Below are 22,044 nucleotides of genomic sequence, written 5' to 3' on the forward strand. Positions count from 1 at the left end.
ATTAAACTTTGTGTTTGAAAATTGTCATTCATCTTTATTTGGAAGAATTCCTTATTTTCAGCTTATTTTTCTTTTACCCCAGTCCACATGAATGGGAAAAAAAAGGGACAAACCACATTTTCCTTTCAGTTAAGAAAAATAAATTTTATTTTATGAGGAAAAACAGTTTTGGTACCAAAATTTTGACTGTTCTATTGGCTGTGTTTTTTTTTTTTTTTTTTTTTTTTCTCTTTCTCTCTCTCTTTTATATATATATATATATATATATATAAAAGAGAGAGAGAAAGAGAAATATATATATATCTTTTTTCCCAAGGCTTTTTATGAGCAACTTTACATCCTTTATTCCTGTTGAATAAATTCATGTCACTTTTTACCCCAAATTGCATGGTTGGTACACCAGCAATTTGCAATCATATGGAGTAGAAACTTTCAGAATTTTCTTAAAGCAGGGAGAAATGTGCTATTTAATGTAGTTGGATTTTGACTGGTTTGGGGTGCTTCCTCTAAGCGTTCATTTTTCCTCAGTGCTAGAAAAAAGCCATACATAGAAAAAAGGTTTGCTATTGATCCCAGTCTTTCCACATTCAGTTAATAATAATAAGGTGCTGTTAAAACCATAGACTTATTGTTTGAGCATTAAAGAATACAGATACACTTCAAGAGGTGCAATTCCCTGATGATCCCATATGAAAATGCAGACATCTACTTCATTCAATTTCTCTCTAAACCATAGCTCTTTTTTTGTACTCAGTCAGGGCGATGTATGTCACAAACAAGTCACTAGCCTTCTGGCATTTTGCTTATTGTTACAGCAGTGGAAAATGTATGTTTATCACCTGTAGCACAGGTAATACTCCATCCACTACACCTCCAAAAGCTCTGACTGAAACTATTCAGATTCTCAACACAGTTAGGCTGGTGTTAGATTCATACAACATACTACTTCTTCCTACAGAGTAAGCTAAACCAAGAGACTAAAAGTAAATGAGCCATATATTCTTCAGATCGGATTAAGCACTGTATTGATTGTTTTCTTCTTCTATATGTCAGTGCTGTGCTTCCACATATATCTTTCAAATCCCAGATGTTCAGGAGCAAACACAAATAAAAAAAGCCTGGAGTTAAACCCTGGGAGCCTGGCCTCCCCCAGCACATATTGACGGGACAGGACTTTCCGCTGCCGTACATGTCTGAGTGAACATTGATTTTGATGCCTTACCTCCTGGTGGGCTCCTCTAGGCCACTGAGCAGAAGCCCTTGCTTTTGCCAGCAGGACTCTGTCCCCTGGTAACTGTGCTAATGAGAAGTGGCAGAAGAAGAAGCACAGCTCAGAGGAAGGCTCTCTTGTAGGGGCAAACCTTCTGGGTTCTATTTTTAAGGATAAATAAAATAAATAAAGATTCCTTTCCTGTTTTCTTTACTTATCTACTTTCCAGAGCTCAGGCCAAAGGCTGCATGCAAGGCAGGAGGTTTGCGGTGGTTTTAGTGTCGTTAATGAAATTAGGTTTGCATTGGTCTCAGTACAGCTCCTGTCTCAGTCTGGTCTCAAACTGATACCAATCAGCTTTGATATCAGATTGATATCTCAATGTTATCTCAAACTGATAAGCTTGGTGGGAGTCTGCATGGGAAGTGGGGAACAGCATCAGAAACTGAGGTGGATTTCACACATGGGCATGTGGATATCCCGAATGGCAGCACTCAGATGAGCAACCTGCATGAAAAAACAGAAATATGTCTCCTAAGTTTGTGCTTGCTTTGTGGCAGGTGGCTACAGGGCTGCACAGTTTTGGATGCATATAGTCGTTAACATCTCTATTATTTTTGAAAGAAATGTGTAGCTTTGTGATAGACCTCTATTGGCTTTGTTTGGGAGGAATGCCACGGTGGGTGGCAGCTGTTGTCAAATCCTAGCGGGGTTATTGTCATATCAGAAGGATGGCAGAGAGAGAAAGGGCTGAAGAGGGATGGTCATGGGATTTGGAGAGAAATCCCGTGTTATTTGTATGGGAAGAAGTCCCACGGCTGCAGTTGGTGAGTTGGGCATACAACTTTACCCTCTGTGGAAAGGCAGCATGCTAGCTTCCAGAAGTGATTGTGCCAGGTGGCTTGTGGCACTGGCAAAAACATGGAGGAATCTTCATTTTTCTTTCATGACAGTTGCAATTGCAAAAGCAGTTACAATTTTGGATCACAACTCTTTACTAGGAACAAATCAGAATATAACCTGCTTGCAAGGAAAAACAAACAAGCAAAACACCACACACCTGGTCACAGGATCTAACTTCACCCATTTAGTTTGGTAGAACTGATGCTAATAATCTATAGATATAGTAACCTATAGATGCAGTAAGCTATTAGACAGAAACAAGCTAATAATCTATACATAGCTAGATACACTAATTATAAAAGAAGCTAATGGGGGAGGTTGAATGGGGTCACAAAATATGAGCTGCAGAAGTTAGAACAAAATAAAAAGAAAAGCTTCAATTTCCCTGCTAGAAAAAGAAGTTGCAAAAGGTGCTTTTGGAAGCAATTAAAAGCTTTAGGGTTCATCAGAGAGGGAAGGACAGGAGCACAGATCTGACAGTTCATGTTGTTTCAGAGTGGTGAACGGAAAAAAAACCCACACTGTTTCTTGACTTTTATTTCAGGATGCTCCAGCACAACTGCCTGCAGAGGCCCCATACAGGCTGCAGTGAGTCAGTAAAAACAATGGTAAAAGTCCCTTCAGGATGTTGGCGCTTTCTGTTTGAATCTGGGAAAGTATGCTGAGCCAGGTACAGCCCAGTACATGAACAGCACGTGTTCATGTGCTGTTGACAGCTTGCCAGGTGTCAATAAATTACTGGAGTCCTTCTAACTGCCAAGCTCCTATTGGCTTCTCTGAGTGTTGGAACGGCTGAATACAGATGGTGGCCAAGTAGGGTGCAGCTCAAAAACATGAACCAAGATAACTTCAAGGATTGTATGTCAGAATAAAATTTAATTTTTTTTTTTTTTTGTAAGGATTTTTTCTTGTTCTGAACTGAACTGTGGTATGATTTCTTGCATAACAAAATCACTTGATTTAATTAATAAAGAAAGAGGTATCATAAGCAGTGCCAGAACAGTCCTCTGCCTCATCATCTCTGTGCTGAGGTCCAGTCTGCAAGTCCTGGCAATAGTAGAAAAATTTCCCATTCTATCAAGCAGGAAGTGCATTTATTTAGACTCGGTGCACTGTACTGTTCTACATATGAAGAGTGTCCACAAGGATTATTTTATTATTTTTAAATGATTATTTCTTTTTCCTATGCTGAAACTTAAGATTATTTACATATAAATAATATATATAAAGGCAGTACTATTCTCTATGTTGTTTCTGTAACAGTCCAGAAACAATATACTTTTTCTCAGAATAAATAATAGCTGATGAATTTTTATTAGCTATCTTAAGTTTTATCAATAATATTTACACCAACAATATCAGGTTCTAATCTTGGTTTTTGTTTTAGGAAGATTTACTTTGTCATGTGGTTTGTCTCTGTGAATAAGTTCAAACGTTACTACTAATTTGTTGATTGCTGGTATTCATTTTTTTTCCCCTGCTTTGGTTTATAGCCTATTTTTGCTTTTTGTATGACATTTTCATACTTCAGTTCCTCACAATGATGAAGTACATAATTTCAGATTTTGTTTGGCCTCTGCCTCTCATCCACATGTATCCAACACAAATGTTTTTCAGTGCTACTTTAAAGTTCAGTGCTGTGCATTCCAATTTTCCTCTTCGAGTTTTTCTCACTCTGGTTTTGTTCTTACAGTAATTTTGAGTATCACAGTTATCTGGTCCATGTCCAGCTGATGATTAGTAAGTGCCCCAGCGTTGATCAGGCTAATGTTTGGGTCTCTGGACATAATCTGAATATTTTTCATGGCAAGTCTGTTGCTAAAATTATCTTCCTTGCTGCTGTGTTTTTTATCTAGAGAAAGGTATATAAGCTTTGCTCCTTCATAGGTCTATTAACTTATCAGTCTTTGTTTTCATGGAACCATTCTGTTTTGTGAAAATACGTCACTGCTCACTTCTCAGTTTATTTCCAAGCTGCATGCATGTGGCAGAGGCACTCAATTTGCGTTTTGGAGTCTTCTCTTTGAAAGCAGCACGTTTGTTTTACCTTTTGTCTTTGTTTTACCACCACTGTTTGCTGCGGCATCAGCTGATGACTTAGATCTGTCTCCCCATTAAAATTTAAAATCTGACCCTGTTATGTTTTGCAGATTGACAAATGCCCACTGTTTTTAACATTAAATTAAGATTTTTCAGGAATCTATGGGACTTGAAGGAAATCAGAGCATTACTTCTCTGTTCTTATTTGGCCTGCTCCCTCTGGTGTTAACATTCCTGTGCTTGTGCAACGTGAATGTTGGGCTTTTGTGACATCTGCTGAAGAGAATGTTGATTTATGGCAGACAGTTACTTTAGGAACAGTTTTTCAGGAAACTGGATTGACACTGCAAGTGATTAATGTTAAAGAACCTGCAGGTATTTAAAAATTGCTTTAATTATTTGTAATAAACAAACATTCAGGACACCCATACAACACCTGCCTTAATAGCCTGAGTAAGACTTCATGATGCTGATAGCAGGGAACTGTTGTACTGGATTGTAAAGCAGCAATTCCTTGGGCAAATATGCAAAATTAGTATCTTTCTTCAAAGCTCTTGGGTATAATCGGATTGTCATACTAAAAGATAAAGTGAAATTTTCCCTGGATGGCAAAAACAATTCATAACAGGCAATCTTTGTCCCTATTGAGCAACTATTCTGGTCAGACAAAGATGACATTTAAAACTAATGAAAACCTTTACAACCCTCCTATATAATATGTTTGTCTAAATGGGGCAGACCAGCTGGTTCAAAGTGTTGCCTTCTTCCAGATCCTTTTAAGTTCATGTAATTTTGCATTTGTGAAATATGCAGACTCATTTACCCTGGGTTCAGATTATCACCATCAGGTCATTTTTAACCGTGACTTTGGTTCCTTACCTGTTCCCTGGCCTCAGTGGAATCATGCACATGTGGAATCAGGTTATATTAGTTGCAGATCATGCACATGTTGTTTGATGGAATTTAAGTCTCTGGGTCGTGAATCCTGTCCAACTGATTATTTAAAATTAGTCTCCAAGTTAAAAGGAGAGTACCTGAGATTGCTGATGGCGTGAATGCTGCAGCTGGATGAGCTCCCTTTTTCCATACTGGTGAATCAGTGGACACTGGATGAAGCTGTGCTCTGCTTCTCAGATATGGGCACAAACCCTCCTACATTGTTTTCCCCTGGATATGTTCTTGTTTTCCCCCTATATTTTCCCTCAAATGTAAGTTTCTTTGTTCTATTTTGTATTCATTATTATTTCTAATCTCATCTCTAATCTTTTTGCAAGGTGATTCCTTGTATTTGCACCTACCCTCACCATGGGGCACAAGCTGCTGTGAAGGCATGAGGCACATGAGGCCTCAATTAAAGGGTTTGCACAGGGAGCCTGGAGAAGCTCAGGATTCCCTGTATATGGCCACCCACTTTGTGCTGCCATGGAGTGCTTTGCCCTATGGGTGGTTAAGAGTAGAAGAGCACTGAGCCAGGCTGTGGCACCTCCATTACTGAAGATATTCAAAATCCAGCAGGATGAGGCTATGGACTACCAGGTATGGATATGAAGTTGTCCCTGCTCTCAGCAGGAGATTATTTCAGATGCCACCTGAAAATTCCAGCCTCTTTCTCTCTCTCTGTTCCTTCCTCTCATCCTCTGTCCCCCTCTCTTGCTCTCTCTTTTTCTTTCTCTCTATTTCTTTCTTCTCAGTGGAAACAGAAACACGCACTTTTCCCCCAGACACAGAAAAAAATAATTAATGGGCAAAATCTGCATTTTTAAAAGTGCATGGTCACTACACAGCAGGACTGAATCATGACTGCTTCCGAGTTTTAAATAATGCACTGATTCATTCACAAAAGACAACTGAAGTTTGAGTCACTTTTTGCAGCTGAAGGAATACTTGTGACTTTGTACCTCATGGTTATGAAAAAGCCATGTTTGGGTACTGATGTGTAGTTGGAAAAGGACAGCTGGCATAATTAAACCATGAAAATGACATACAAATGCAGCCAAAGGACATTATTTATAGGTCATCTTTCATTTGTAAAAAAAAAAAAAAAAAAAAAAGGTTATTTTCAAGCAGAGATGTATAGAGACAAAATCCAACCATCCTATCAATAAATCTTTTCCTTAAAAGCTTTTCATTAGACATTTGTGAATCTGCATTTCATCCTACATGTCTGAAATGCACTGCTTTTCCAGACTGTTAGCTTGAGTTCCACATAGTTTCCTTTAGGAATTTTATTATTTTATTTTATTTATTTTATTTTATTTTATTTTATTTTATTTTATTTTATTTATTTTATTTTATTTTATTTTATTTTTCATTTTTTCCAGTTGTGATATTTTTAGTGCTAGTCACTAATGACTAGATCATTTTCTATAAGAAAGTATTGTTTTTTTTTTTTTTTTTTCTGGATTTTGGTAAACATGTACAGCACACATCTACCCAACTCAGAATATTTTTCTCACAGTTTATATACAGTTTTCCCTTAGAGGAAATATAGCAGGTGACTTTATTACATCAGTTCTCGATTTAATAACACGTAGACTCATTTTTTAAAAATAAGACTAATAACTCCTTGGGTCGTTGTACTGCCTCAGGTAAATTCATTAGATGGTCCTAGAGAGGCTTTCATTTCTCAAAAGCTCAGTTTATTTTCTTTAATACTCTAATAAAAGGAAAAATATATTCTGAAGCAGTTTTGTAACAGACTAAAAATAATTAAATATAATTTAAAAGGACAAATGGACCATGATTTCTTTGGTGATTATTTTTAAGATATTCTAAAAATTTCATTTTAAGTAAATACCAAGGAAAGCTGATCAGAGCTTGTTGGTTTAGACTGGTTATTCCCTTTGACAAACAGATTAATGGTGATCCAATTTAAGAGTGCCTCTCTCTTCATTTTAAAGATGGTGACTGTGCATTTTAGATACTAATACATGTATTTAATAGATAATTCATGAAAATAAAGCCCCGCGTCTGGGAAGAAATGCCAAGAGAAATGTCTGTGTTGCTGTTGCTGGCCATAGGAGTACAAATAGATTCACCTTTTATTGGAAAGTGGTTGGAATCAAATTAACCTCTCCTGTCGTGGAGAGCAAGCCTAAGTGCATCCGCTTGTCAGATGTGCCGAGGTGCCATTTCCTAGCAACTAGAAAATGCTAATTCATGACTTTGATTAAATTGTCTGGACTAGGCCAGACCTCAAAACTGCCTTTTTATGCTTTGGATTTATTTCTCTATTAAGATGCAAGGAAAGGAGGTTATTGCTGCAGTTTGCATAGCAAACCAGTGTGGTACATTGTGAAAGTAGACTATAAGGAGGAAGAAGAGGACACAAACACGTTGACAGTCAGAGGAAAATGTTATGGCTGTAAGGGATGTTGGTGTTAGGATCATTTTCTTGAAGAATTTGTGTTTTTATAACGTGTAATATAAATCTGCAATAGATGTGTCACTTAAAGTGTAAAACAAGAAGCACTTTTCTAAACACAGTAATACTTAAAAAATACAATAAATAATGTAAAATTAGCCATCATCTCCCTCTAAAAGCACAAATGAATCAAAATATTCAGACAACACTAAAAATGTAAGCAAATGAAAATGCCTGGTTCACTAGCTGTGATCACAATGCATGCTTCTTGAAGAGCTCCTCTGAAAGAGCCTTAGCAACATCACTGTTATCCAGATAATTTCCAAATTATAAAAATGCAGTTACTTCCAAACTGAAACAACCCTTTTCAGATGTTGACATGGGGCAGCTGGGGAAGCTGGGGCAGCACCATGTTCTCTCTGGGTCAGAGCCTGAGTCACCCAGTGACATGACAGGCAGGAAGGTTCAAGGGGGACAGCAGTGTTGAGGAAGGACCCACAGGGTTCAGCAAGACACTGGGGGTTGAAATGTTAACACATGTGCTTTGCAGATGTGGCAGTCTGAAGCACTGCTGAGGCTTAAATGTTGATGGACATTTAAAGAATCCATGAAGTGAACTTTTCAATGAGGTTGTCTTCACTACACCAGGAATTTGGGTACCCTCAGTAAGAAAATACATCTTGTTTTTAATGGTAGACTCCCTTCTGCTTCCTCATTCATTGCAGTAGCTATTTTGTGTTAACATTAAAATAACTTAAATGTAGCTATGAGCTTTGGCTATAGCTATGAGCCAGAGGTCACAGAGAAAGGATCATGAATATCAAGTACCCACAGTAGGAGCAGGCAATATTTTAAGAAACTAAGATCCTGTTTATATGGAAGTGTCTCTGATGATAATAGATTTAAAAAAAAGAGGAAAGCTTTTCTTTTTCTCAGCAATTATGACATTGGCAAAAGAGTTTTTTTTTCCACGAGGCTTTAGTAGGTTTTCATGGCTGTATTCTTTAGTGTGTGCAGCTGCTTTCATTAACAATAAAGGAAATTACACAGTCAAAAAGGATGGGGGAAGACTCAGTCCTACAAGGAAATGTAGGATTTGTCCCCTCCAGCCATCTTTTGAAATGTTCTTAGCTTTGAAATTGTGTACATATTAGAGGTATGCATAAATAAATAAATAAATAAATGTCTTATTAAATGAGAACGTGGGTCAGAAACTTGGCAGAATTATTTTCCTTCAGTCTGCGTTATGGGTTTAGAAAGGTCCTTTTTTAATTTTAAGCACTTAGTGATTTCAATCTTAAGATGCTGATAAGTAATTTAAATAATGCATCATCATAAGCAGAAATAATTATTCTACTTCATCTTCATTTACATTCTAGATGAGCACTCAATGGCTTAGCACTACAGTAAATTCATTCCAGCATCCTCTTGGGACTATTACCCTTCTTCGGCAGGAGTCTGTCAGTACTCAGGGTGACTCCTTTTCCTGGGAGATCCCGAGCAAACTTGAGTAGTTCAATGTGTAAAGCCTCATGAGGACTCCAACACTGCTGTAAGTATGTGGTTGTATATATGTGGTTACTTGGAGGGATAATGAGTTTGGTTATTTATCAGTGCACATCTAATCAATTGCTAAGTGCATAGAGTTTTTTATGGTTGACTTCAGTGTTGTTGGAGAGTGAAAGATAGAAATAAATACAACTAATATGGCAAAGATGCTTAGTGTTCATGAGATTTGTTGTATCTGACTTTCTTTAGGAGTACAGTACTCTTAGAAACTGAAAATCATTGTGTTACCAGAATTGAGTATCTTAAATCATGAAGTAGTCTGCCACAAACACAGCATTAAATCTGTAGTAAGCATACTTCCCTCAGGCATCTCAACTGGCAGTGGATAGACATAATCTCTATTGAGGGAAGCAGAAAACAAGGTGAGTATGTGAAAATAACCAAGATAGCAATAATGTAAGCATAACATTATGTTGAAGTGCCAAAGGAATGTCTAACAGGAAATATGTGAATATGAGCATTCACCAGAAGAAAATTAGGCAGTTGCAAGTGAAATGTATGGTCTTAAACCATGCTTCATTTTTTTCTTCACCTTGGGTCTTATTCTATTCTCCCTTGACCCTCAATGGCATTTACTTTTGATCACTTACTAGATCGAATTTGATATTTGGTTGATATTTGGAGTCCTTGCACTCATGTGTGCCCGTGCCTATATCCTCACTTGCCCATAAACATGAGAAATGTGCAACTTCTTTGGTGGTTTCACTGAAGCTCTGTCATCTTATAGCTCCTGTCTGAATGTCAGACACTGAATGTCAGACAGAATGTTGTCACATAGTGGATTTCTTTTCTGTTATTTTCTGTTATTTATTTATTTATTTTTTTTGGTGTCAGCTTAGTTCCTGCAGTGATTTTGAGTACCAAACCATTGAGTCCCTTAGCCATTTCCATGTCCTTTTTTACTAGGTCACTGTTCCATTTAGCCTCAACAGATTTTGTTCCAGATGGGATTTCGCTTTCCTTATCAGGCTTAAATCAGCTTCAGCCATTCTTCATTGTCAACTCAGGTTTCATATGGAGCTTTGTTTTTATCTTGGCACTTTCACTGTTGTCATAATTAAAAGTAGTTAATTTAATTCACTTTAGAATAATGCTTGGTTTAAAGAAATAAACTGCCTACAATATCTCTTATTGAGTTCCTCTGAATGCTGATTCTCTTCTAACTCGTGACTATTTCATAACTGATAATGCATAGGAAAACACAAAGGGTGTAACTGTGCTTGCGAGCATTCTGAACTCTTATCTGTGTTCCTCATGGCCCGTCTTTTTGTTTTATTACAACAAAATTGTGCCACACATCCCGTTTAACCTTGGGTCCTTTATGCATGTGGGCATATTTTTTGCACAGGGAATCAAATGCATACATGCATGAAGTACATGATCCAGTGCTTTCCCAAATGGAGGCTTTTGAGGATATTAGCTTAGACTACTGTTGAAATAGAGAAGACATGCCTCTATTCCATTTTCCCCCTTCAAGCTGTAGATCTGATTTAATATGAACTCCTGCAAGTCGAAGAGCCAAATGGCATTACAGAGGAGGATGCAGAATGTAAACTGTGGAGCACTTGAATGTTCTGTCTACTTCTATATAAAGCTGAAGAAAATGATAAACCCCAAGGAAAAAATAAACATGAATTCAGGTTTCCTCATGGAATATAGTATATACAATATTGTTCTCTTGTAACTTACAGAATCATAGAATCATTAGGATTGGAAAAGACCTCTAAGATCATCTGGTCCAACCAGACGTAACAGATTTCACAGATCCTGCTCATGTTAAGTAGGAACATTTATTTCAGATATCTTTTCCATGTGTGCATCCTTATCAGAGGAAAACATATGGAATACTACTTGCCAGTTTACCTTGAGAAAGTAGCTTCACATGACAGTTAAGGACAAGCCACCTTTACTTCAAAAAACAGTTTAAAAGCTACTATACATGCAGAAGCTGTACGATGTTTTGGAAATGTATGCAGTGTACCCTTGAATGTTGGCTTGAAATTCAGCCTTCCTTGTCTGTCCTTCATAAATGCAGTTGCTTTTGTCTAAGCATATGATTCAAGACCAAAAACTGGCAGATAGAGATGAGAAAGTCAGGTAACATATGTAAATTTGGGGGTTTATTATTCTCTGATCAGATGGCAGGTTTGAGTATCCAGGAGCAGGGAAAATGGCCAAATTTCTGCCTCTTGCTCTCTTTAGCAGTACAAGTAACCATCTCTTCCCAAGCCTGAGTGGAAAGTGGAGTGGCCAAGAGAACCCAAAACAGCATCCTTTCACCATCTGCAAGGGACAGAAGTGATGAGTAGGGCTGGTACATAACTGGTAGCAGATGTCCTCTGATGAAGGCAGAGGTGTTACTTTAATTCAAGGCCTTTTTTTTTTTTTTTTTTTTTTTGATCACTTATATCACTTATAAACTGTCTGAAGGGCAAATTGAAATTTCATCTAGAAAAGAGATTCTAGTTATTCATATCCCCAACTATTACTATATGGCAACTTTTCACATATGTATCAAGACATATTTTTAAGCTCTATCTACATGGCAGCAGAAGTTTAAAATGAAACAGAACTGTGGTGTTTTGTTAGGCAAAGCAAGGTACTGGATCTCCAGGGATAAGCTGAGGATATTGCATGGTATAAGTATTAATCTGAAAGCTCACAAGGGTTGCTCACAGCAGCACAGCTTGGATGATACAAAGCCACAAGACTGAAAGAGTACGTTAGCCATGTCTCTTCTGTGAAGAAAGTTCACTGCTGAAATAAAAATAAGCGGAAGTTTTTTTCACCCTGCTTCTCTCCCAAATACCAGAATATTTCTCCAAACCAAGTGCAGGGTGAAGATTTCCCTTAAAACATTAGCAATTATCAACATATTCACACACTACCAAGATTTATAACTCATTATATTCTGTGTTTAACTCTTTATTCTGATTCTTCACAAATGAAGACTCATTTCTCTTTAGTTCACGCATTGCTGGTGAATTTCTGAATACCTTTGGGATTCTGAAATTTGCCATTTCCAAGTACTGTGTCAGCTCCTGTTGAAGTTCTGTGATACTGGATGAAAGTGGGATTCAACAAAAGCACAAGGCATTTGAAATGTTGGAAGACAGTTTAATGAGACTTGCTGGCACTGCCATGACGATTAAAGTTTTGTAGCAGCAACAGCTGGCATAATCAATCTCTAAATTCATTTTAACCCCAGGCCTCTCCAACCTCAACATAAATCTTAAGAAATAATTCTGTATTTTCAGGCAAATTCTCAGAGGACATAGGTTCACCTATTTAATATTCAATACAACTACCAAATACTTTAATTTATTAGTCCCACAACTAATCCAGTTTATATTAAAATCTTAAACAACAATTCATTCTCTGGATATTTTCCAACTATTATTATTTTTGTAATATTGAAAAAAACTAGGCTTGCGTAAGCCAAACAAAGCAGCAATCATTTTTGTTCATGTACGAAACAAACATTAATAAGTTAGAAAATCCAGAGGAGTTTAAAGTTCTGTGATCTTCACAAACACTTGGCAAATTTGCAAGACACCTGGAGCCTCCCGATACTTTTTATTTTATAAGTGAAGTAAAAGGGAGCAGGTCTTCAAAAAATGAAATCAATGGAGGTGTCTGTATTACTGCTTGTTGATGTATTTTCTAGGAGGATTTGATGCGGTGGTCTTTTCCAATATGCAAAGAGTCAAGAAACCCTTACATATTCTTTAGTCTTCTAGATTTTTTTTCCACTCAGCAAAAATAAGGCAACCTTATAGGGCAACCTGGCACATAAAATGAGTGGTGGTCTGAATGAAGGACCTCTTTCCTCCCTGTCCAGCCACAGTGTGCTGCCCAAGGCTGTGGTTGCCGGAGCCCTCCCTGCTGTTTTTTGGCCAGACAGCTGGGCTGGCTCACACAGCTGAGGACGTGGTCTCCATCCTCCTTGGGGGGGTTCCCAGCAAATGCTCGCTGACCTCTCTCCCTGACATGTACTGTCCAGGACTGGCAGTTCCCAGCAAAATTAATTTAAGAAGAATGCTGGCCACATCTCTCCTGAGAAAAGATGTTCCTCCTCTTCTGTTCCAGAGGCTTTTCCTTGAGGAAACCCTCTGAACTTCTGCAAGTGCCAGGAGAACAACCCACTGTAGCTGTAGGACTGACTGGCTGGCTACCCAGGGCTTGGAGTCAGCTCAGCAATCATGTGGGTGATGGCAGCCCCTGTCCCACTGGCGGTGTCACGAGTAGCATGACCCCTGGCCTGTGAGAGCTGCTCCCACATATGCCTCTCCTATCTGGCCTCAGCCAAAGCTGCAGCTCCCCTGGACAGGTGTGCAGCTGACCCAGACCCATGGGCCTTTGGCCTGGCCTCAAGAGGTGCCTGAAGCCTGGGGTTGGGGCTGTCCTGATGCCCAGCTGGGGAGCCCCCACCACCTGCAGCCCCAGGCAGCCACGGGTCCCCCCAGGGAAGATTCAGGATTCACCTCGAGGACATAGCTGTCCTCATGTGTTAATGGAGAGGAGGGGACAGTCAGCCAAGGGCCCAAGTGCATGTTTGAGCTAAACTTGCTATATACAAATAACCCAAAGATTTCTGGCAGGTTAACTGTTTTTAATGAGAGAAGTGTAAAGCGTGATGAGGACAGCAGTGACCTCAAGAGACTCATAGAAATAGAAGGCAGGAATTAGGAGTAACTCCTAAGTTAGGAGTATGAACTGGGAGCATCAAGAACATCCAGGATTACATTGCCATACTACTGTTCTCCATTTCTTACTCTTGAGTTTAAGCCGATACAAAGCAATGTTTAAAAATGAGGCACAAATCTGCCTTATGAATTACTTTTGTAGTTCCAGGTCAAAACTGGTCCAGGCTCTTTGTGGAAGCCAGAGATGGCTGCCTAAAGGCTGCTCTAGTTTGCTGGAGATGCTAGCAAAAAGGGGTTTCTTGCTCCTAATGGCACAATGCCAGCAACAAGGATGGAAACTAACAAAGAAGCCATAAAGGTGACCCAAAAGGAGCTCTCTAAAGAGGAACAAGCCGAAGGGGTTGTCTGCAAAAAGCTAAGATTTCACTTGTACTGACAATGAGTTGCAAAATGTCAATACTTTCATAAAGATTCCTCTCACATGGGTAATTAATTCCTGGGCAGTTCACTTCTGCTAATGGCATATGTTCTGCCATCTTTGCTTGCAGCCCTAATTACTGGTCAGCTATGGGATTTCCTTGAATTACATCCAGACTGGATAAAGATTTGCTCCTGGGCACCTAGCAGTGCAGAAGACAAACTGGAAAGTTCAAGACAGTGGGCTCTTTCTGTCCCCTCTCTATTTAGCAGGGAAAAACAAACAAACAAACAAACAAACAAACAAAAAACAGTATCTGGGAGATATTTACAAAAAGGAGAAGCAATGTGACAAGAAATGCAAATCAAGCCTATGGATGAATTGGCATTGAAGTTACCTAAGCAAGATTTCTCCTAAGGCTGATGGCTGTGAAGACCTGAGTCACAGTGTTACTTCTGCCCCCACTGCTGGGAAACACTTGCTGGGAGCAAAGAAGTGAATACTGTTAGAACAGCTGCTGCTTATGCTTTGCTAACAGAGCAGAAAAAAAATATCTGCCATGCCAGTTGCTCTTTTGTCTTTTTTGCACTCCTGAAATGCCTTATCATGCTACAGTATGTGGACAAGTTTTACTTTCAGTGATACCTGCATGCTTCTTAACTGTGATTGCCAGGAAGCCCATTCAACAGGGTGCAAAGAAAAGAATTTGACCATCTGTTTACTATGAAGCCCAAAGGAACCTTGAATATCTCCAGGGTTGGTTAGGATAACAGCAGCATGATGTGCCAGTGTAAGCATCTTTTGAAGCCTTTCAACATCCTGAAACAGGCAGTCATTTTCTAAGAGTGGCATATTCCCAGAGCTGTAGTTCTTCCTTTAGATTTAACTGATGACAGTACTCTTTGTAAATCACCAGAGAATATCTACATATATTCTTTCTGGTTACTTTTTAACATATGTTAGGGCTTCCCTGGTTGCATCTAGAGCAGCAGTCTTAACTGTTGGACTTTCTGGATGAATTTTTGCCTGGCCTGAGCTTATGACATGGCTGTCCCACTAAGAACATGGTAACTGCAAACAAGAAAATGAAAAATACATAAACTTATAATCAGTTGTTTACACAAATATTTCTGTAAAATATTTTGCAAAATATTTGCGTAAAAAATTAAGAGTAGAAAAATATTTTGCTACTCTTAATTAAGTGCTTACTGCACAATCGAATCAGAGGTTAAAAGACAGAACTGACTAGCAAACTGGACAGGTTCATGAGAAAAAGTCTGAATGAATGTTCTGATGTGAAAGACCAGGTTTTCCACAAGAGATTTTGAAAATGTGGGAAAACATCTTCCCAACATATTTGTACTCTTTTCCATCTTTTTTCCAGTTAGGAAACAAACAGTTTGTAGCAATGGGGAAAAACTTCCCTTTTACTTAAGAAACAATCATATGTACTTTTTTTCCTTTCTATTTATCGATTTACCATCTATAAATGAAGCTACTCCTTCATCAATAATTCTTATCTGCATAACTAGAAATAGCCCAATTTGACTGGATCTCATTTGGTGCTGGGGGCTGTGTTTGAACAATGTGTTTGGCAACTGGATCTTTTGCCAATGTTGGCTCTGATTTGTGTGTTTAACATACACATGTGAATACACACAGAGGAAGAGTGTTTAATCCCAACTGATTGTGGTACTTAAAAAGTTTGTTTAGGCATTAGTTAATAAGATATGGTGTATGACTATATGTAAACTAGAAAATATCACTGACAAAATTTATTCCAGGATTTACTTTTACCAGTATCCTCATCCTATGTTATTGTGTTTGACAACTGCCAGTGAATCATATGAAGACTACAAGGGAAAAAAAAAAAAAAAAAAAAAAAAAAAAAGAGCAAAACCCCTGAGGTGCAATCAGCTTGTCTTTTTCTACTTGTACATAATGCACATGTGAGTTTAAGTCATCTGAACTGGAGATAGTGCTTTGGTTGACGTGCTTAAATTTTTTCTGTTTGGTCTCTCTCCTCCCTGTTATCTCCACCTGAACAAGTGCAGACACACCTAAAAGGAATATTTTGTGTCCTCAAAATGTTTACTTCAATATGCAGTGGTATAGTATGGTGATGTTCTTTTAAAAAGTGTTTGCAATAAATGGCTCTGTAATGTGTTAAAATTTTGCTGATGGGAAAGATTTTATCTTATTATGTTACTTCTATTACTTTCTAAGGTGCTTTTAAAATAAGCTGTCTCTAGATTTAGCTATTCCTTGGTGCATGTAGGATTCTTCACTCTCCTATTTTTATTGCTTATTTTTGTATGTCATCTCACATGGTTTGCAGCCCATTCTTGCATGGTACCCAGTTCTGTATAAGCCCTTCTCCCACTAGCTGAGGAGCTAGATAAATTATCTTCTGTTGTTGACAACAGCAAGATGTATTTTAGGTTATGACTTTTCCTTAGCTAACATGTCTTCCTGAAAACTTGGAAAAAGCATTCCCCAAAACACTTTAAGACTTTAATTCTCGGCCAGTGGGATTTGAAGCTGCATCTGGAAGGACACCGACTACAAAAATGGTGTAGGAAGGGAGGCTGAAAGTGAGGCTGAAAAAGAGCCTGAAAATCAGTCTGCCAGTGATTCTGTGTCACTCATGGATGTGATATTTTTTAGCCAATGAAAAAGTCACCTTCTTCAGATCTAGTTCACATTCATGTCTGGATGTTTGCAATTCCATGAGGGTTAAAATTCAAATTATTGGTAATAAACTTTCTATCATAGCTTGCAACAACTATGGTCACACAGCAGTATGGTCCCAGCAGGAAGGCCTGGGAGACTTCTTAAATTAGATTGTTAACCCTTTAAATAATTGAGCAAGCTGTTTTGTGAAAGCTAAGACTTTCATCTAAGTTCAGGTCATGGATTGTAATATCTACTTTTGTATCCAAACACTTATTTCTTGTTACAAAGTTTCTCTCATCCATACTGAGTGAGGTCAGTGAATGGTGTGGCTGTAGAAGACTGGGTGATGACCAGAGAGGTTTTTCTTATTTCCTGAGAGGAGGTTATTGTTGGTGGATTCACACACATTGCAATTTCATTTTGGTTTTAAAGGGTCAGAGAAACAATGCACCTCTTAAGAAAGCTGTTATAAAGGAAATCATCTCTGAAGCAATTTGCAAGCAATTGTATGTACGTATGATTAAATGACATTTTTCATGCTCACATACTGTAAGCAGGAGAGAAAAAAGTAAAAGTATATATTAGCTGGACTACTGATGCAAAATTTTCAAAAATGTTTAAAATGATGTGCATGACTAAACACAGAAGTTTGTAGGGTAAATGTTGTATGACACTTCACGGTGACTGAAAAAAACACCATTGTTGGAGTAAAATGTGCTGTAGTATATAATATATATAACATATATTAGTATATTTATATATATATCTCCCATGGTTTCCATACACTAAGCTTTATAATCTTATTCAGCTAGATTTTCCTTCTTCTTGGAACTTTCTGTGCAAGCTGCTCTATGACTAGTTCTAAATCAAATTTCAAAAGGCTGACCTTTATTGCTGTGGTTTTAAGCAAGATGAATAGCCATCATCCAAACACTATTTTTGGTCTCAAAACGTGCTCTTAAGCACTGAAGGAGAATGTTGGACTGACATTTTGTTTGTGGCAGGAACATCAGGCTATGGACCTCCCTTGCTAGTTTTCTGTTTTGAAATGGAGGAATAGTGCCATTCTTGGCATCTTTGACTCCCTGATGGGTTTTCTGATGCTGCTTGGAATGCATGGTCCTCCTAACTTGCAACATGTTGCCACCCTCCTGTTTTCCTATAAGCCAAGTCATCATTGGTATTAATATTACACTTTGAATGGACTCATAGTGGTTTTAGTTTATGCATGGGTATGTTTGTTTCCATTCTTCCATTCTCTCAAGTCTCACCTTCTTGTTTCTGACCACATGCTGCTGGCTTTGACTCTAACTGTGGGATTCTGAAGTTCTACTTGTGGCCTCCTATCAAGTCACATTGCCTCATTGTATCTTTCCCACTTGAAAAGCTCTTAGTTTCATCTTCTTCCAGTAGTAAATTGTTATTTACTAGCAAGATGCTGATCGGCCTCCTCTTGGTGGACCAGGAATCTCAGTCTCAAGGGCATAGACTCACACAGGCATAAGGATATCATCAGAGCAGATAACCTCAGTGGGTTAGAGGAGACTAAGACTATTTGTGAAACATTTTTTTTTCATATTGTTTATAACTTACTGAGATATCTCTGTATGGGAATGCTGTGTATGCATAGTGTACATACGTTTGAGATCCTACCACCAGCCTGAGCCAGTTAGAGACAGATGACCCCAGCAAGAAAAGTTGCCTGTGGCTCTACATGTGGTGAAGCTTCAGAAATACAAGAAGAAAGGCCTGACGACACATAGGTGATATGGATCTGATTTAATTTGTTACTAGGAAGAATTTCTTTACTGAAAGGGTTGTGAGGCATTGGAATGGGCTGCCCAGGGAAGTGGTTGAGTCACCATCCCTGGAGATCTTTAAAAGATGTTTAGATGTTGAACTTAGAAATATGGTTTAGTGGAGGACTTGTTAGTGTTAGGCCAGAGGTTGGACTCGGTGATCTTGGAGGTCTCTTCCAACCTAGATGATTCTGACTTATTCTGACTTATTCTGGTGGGAGGACTGTTCAATTAAATCATCACTTGTGCTTATTAGGATTTACTATATGATAAAAAAGTCTATTCATTTACAGTCTGGTGTTTGAATAATGGTCTCTGCTCTCAAAATCTGTCTGATAAAATATGTCAATTGTAAATCAAGTATACTTAAATACTTCCTTAAAAAGAGATAGTGTGTGTAGCTAAGGCAAGATCAGTAACACATCAAGCATTAAAAAGTTCATATGTTCTAAAATACAGAATTTAGAGGAACAGAAAAAAAATCTTATTAGAATAAAATAGAATAATATAAAATGAAGACAATATTGACAAGTTCATGAGCAAGTTTTTTGTAATCATGTAAATTTAAGAGAAAGAGAAGAAAACCTAGATTCATTAAAAAGGATATTTTTAATATTATAAAAAAAATTATAAATTAAAAGGCTTAAGTCAGCATAAGGATATGATCAGAAGTCGGAGCAAATTTCATGTGTATTGGAAATGCACAGTAATCTTGTACATCTGTGAACATCTAACTCACTGCTCTCCTTTTCACTGAGTCTAGGGTATAAACACACCTTACAGAAGTTGGAGCTGTGAGCTATCTGTAACTGAAATTATTGCTATTTTAGCAAAGATTGAAGGTCTGACATCTTGAAGGGTATCAGAACCTGAGAACTTTCTCTGTCATAGAGTAAGTTTTCTGCACAGTGAAACTCAGGCTAAATTAGCAGGTTCTCTTCTAGTTTCTGTTTTTAAAAAAATATATATATAATGTTTTCTAATGTGATATATTTCAGATCTAACGATCACCTGGATGCTTTTTGATTCTCTCTCTCTCTCTCTCTCCCTCTTATATAATCATAGAATCATAGAATAGAAAGAGTTGGAAGGGACCCATAAGGATCATCAAGTCCAACTCCTGGCATCACACAGGTCTACCCAAAAAATTCAGACTTCTTCTTTTTTTAATATTTTGAAATGCTTTCTATTCTCAGATTTTACTTCAGGATTTTTACCTTTAATTTGTTCTCTGTCTGCAGTGGCATTCTGTTCTTTTTAAACCTAATTCTTTTTCCTTCTTATTTCTCTGTTCTCCAAAGCTCTGAAAGGTAGAACCCAAATTAATAATTTCTGCCGCAAAAATAGGCAATAGGCATGTACTTTTTGCACTTTTGAGGGGAACTTTCATTTTACTGAGCTCAGGTTCTCAAAAGAACCTTGTTAGACTCAATAATGGGTTTATATTTTATGTTTATATTTTATTTTTATATAAGATTTATATTTTTTTCTGCAGTCCTTTGGAATTTTGGTCTTCCCCCAAGGTTCAGTTTTACTTTTCTTTTTTTCTAGAAAAAGAACCAACCTTAAAAATGATAAGCTGAGGTTGTTATTTGACTTCTATCATAACAGTTTTACCACCACAATAAAACTTTTATTTTTATTATATATATATGTATATATATTCTTGAGAAGGAAAAAATTACAGAGATGAGTACATTATCAGAGTCTGTCAGTCATGTTCCTTTCTGAGTAGTCCTTCATATTTAGGGAATTCTTTGATTTTCAAAGTCTTAATATTTTGAAATCAGTCTTTCTTCTTACACTGAATGACAGCAAAGTAGAGGAACTTAACATATCTCTAACATCTTTTCTTGTTGCTTCTGGGCCTATGTTGTTGCAAATTTCCTTGGCTTTATCTCCAAATCTTTATGAAAGTTAGCAAGATAGATTGCTTGTGTTTTCATCAACAGCTGCTGAGTTATGCAATTCACATCTGCCTATCTGTACTTTATGCCTAGGAAAAACAGGGAGTTGGAACTGTAAACTCAATGACATGAGCATTGTATTTGAAATAGAAACAACTGATCACTATGGCAATCAGGACAGAAATTAATTTTTATTTTATAACTTCTTCTTTCATCTACATTTGGATATTTGTTATTGTCCCTAAGAACAGTGTAACATGCTGTTAGGCATTCTTTCTGGCTAATACATGAAGAATTAGGAAAGTCTTTAGCAATGTAGTAATGTAATGTAAAATTATATTAAAAAGAGAAAAAAAGAAATAGGTAAAATAATCTAGGTTTTACTAAAAAATATCCTGTGACCAAATGAACTCTTATTTTTTCTGTTATGCTGTTATGCTTTACTCTCAGTCACAATTTGGAAATGTAATGAGATAAAAGAGCAAATAATTGCTATAACTTTATATGAAAGGCAAGCTGTCTTTTATCCCATATATTTTTTTCAGCATATTTTACACATATTCATATTTTCCATATATTCAATACAACAAAATATTTTATATGTTTATTTGTTTATTAAAAACAAAGCCTACTGACTAGTTGATTGGTTTAATCACAAGTATGATAAGTCCATAATTTCCCAAAGATTAATAATTCTAAGCTCTGATCTTGCACTATCAAAGGTCAACAGAAGCTTTGATATTGGCTTCAAGATGACACAGTCAAGCCTTATGTGAACAGGGTAGAATGGCATGAGACCTTCCCACAGCTACTTTCCAATATCCAAAAATGGGTTACATCCTTTATACCACTGAAAGACAGAAGATGGATTATTTATTTAGAAGTCCACCAGAAAAATGTGCAGATGAAATTTCAATGTCATCCTATCCAAAAAGGTTACTTTTCCTCTCCTACAGTCATTCTCAAATGGTATCTGAAAAAAAAAGAAATTTAATTAGTTGAACTACTAACCCAAAGCACTTAAAAATAATGAAGAAAGTGAATTATGTCTCTTTTTAGAAAGAAGAGGTTATCTGAGTTCCCACATACTTATTACCTATGGCAGATATGTATAGGAACCTGCATGTAAGTGAAATTGAAACTTTTGGCAGTGGTAACACTGATGCAAAAAACTCATATTTTTATTGTTTGGAGGTGGTTTTTAAATTGTATATTCCTATGTGGACTTTATTTAGAAGTGACTTTGAAAGCCTCCAAGCATTCTGGGTGTCTAACATCAGCTGCTGTGCTGTGCCTTAACTCTTATGAGGATGAAGATGATTAAAAAATCCTGCATGGCCTATTGACTCTGACATGATAAATGAGTCCAGTGTCACTGGATTCTTGGTGGCAGGAGGCCTCTAATTACATGACTTGTACCTGTGTCAAACCAAGGCAATGGAATGAAAAGAAGCAAACATATCAAAGTCAGTTAGTTGTTAATGGTTTCACCCACTTTAGGCTGTTAATCAA

Source organism: Anas platyrhynchos, chromosome 2 (assembly GCF_047663525.1).
Source record: "Anas platyrhynchos isolate ZD024472 breed Pekin duck chromosome 2, IASCAAS_PekinDuck_T2T, whole genome shotgun sequence".
Lineage (NCBI taxonomy): Eukaryota > Metazoa > Chordata > Aves > Anseriformes > Anatidae > Anas > Anas platyrhynchos.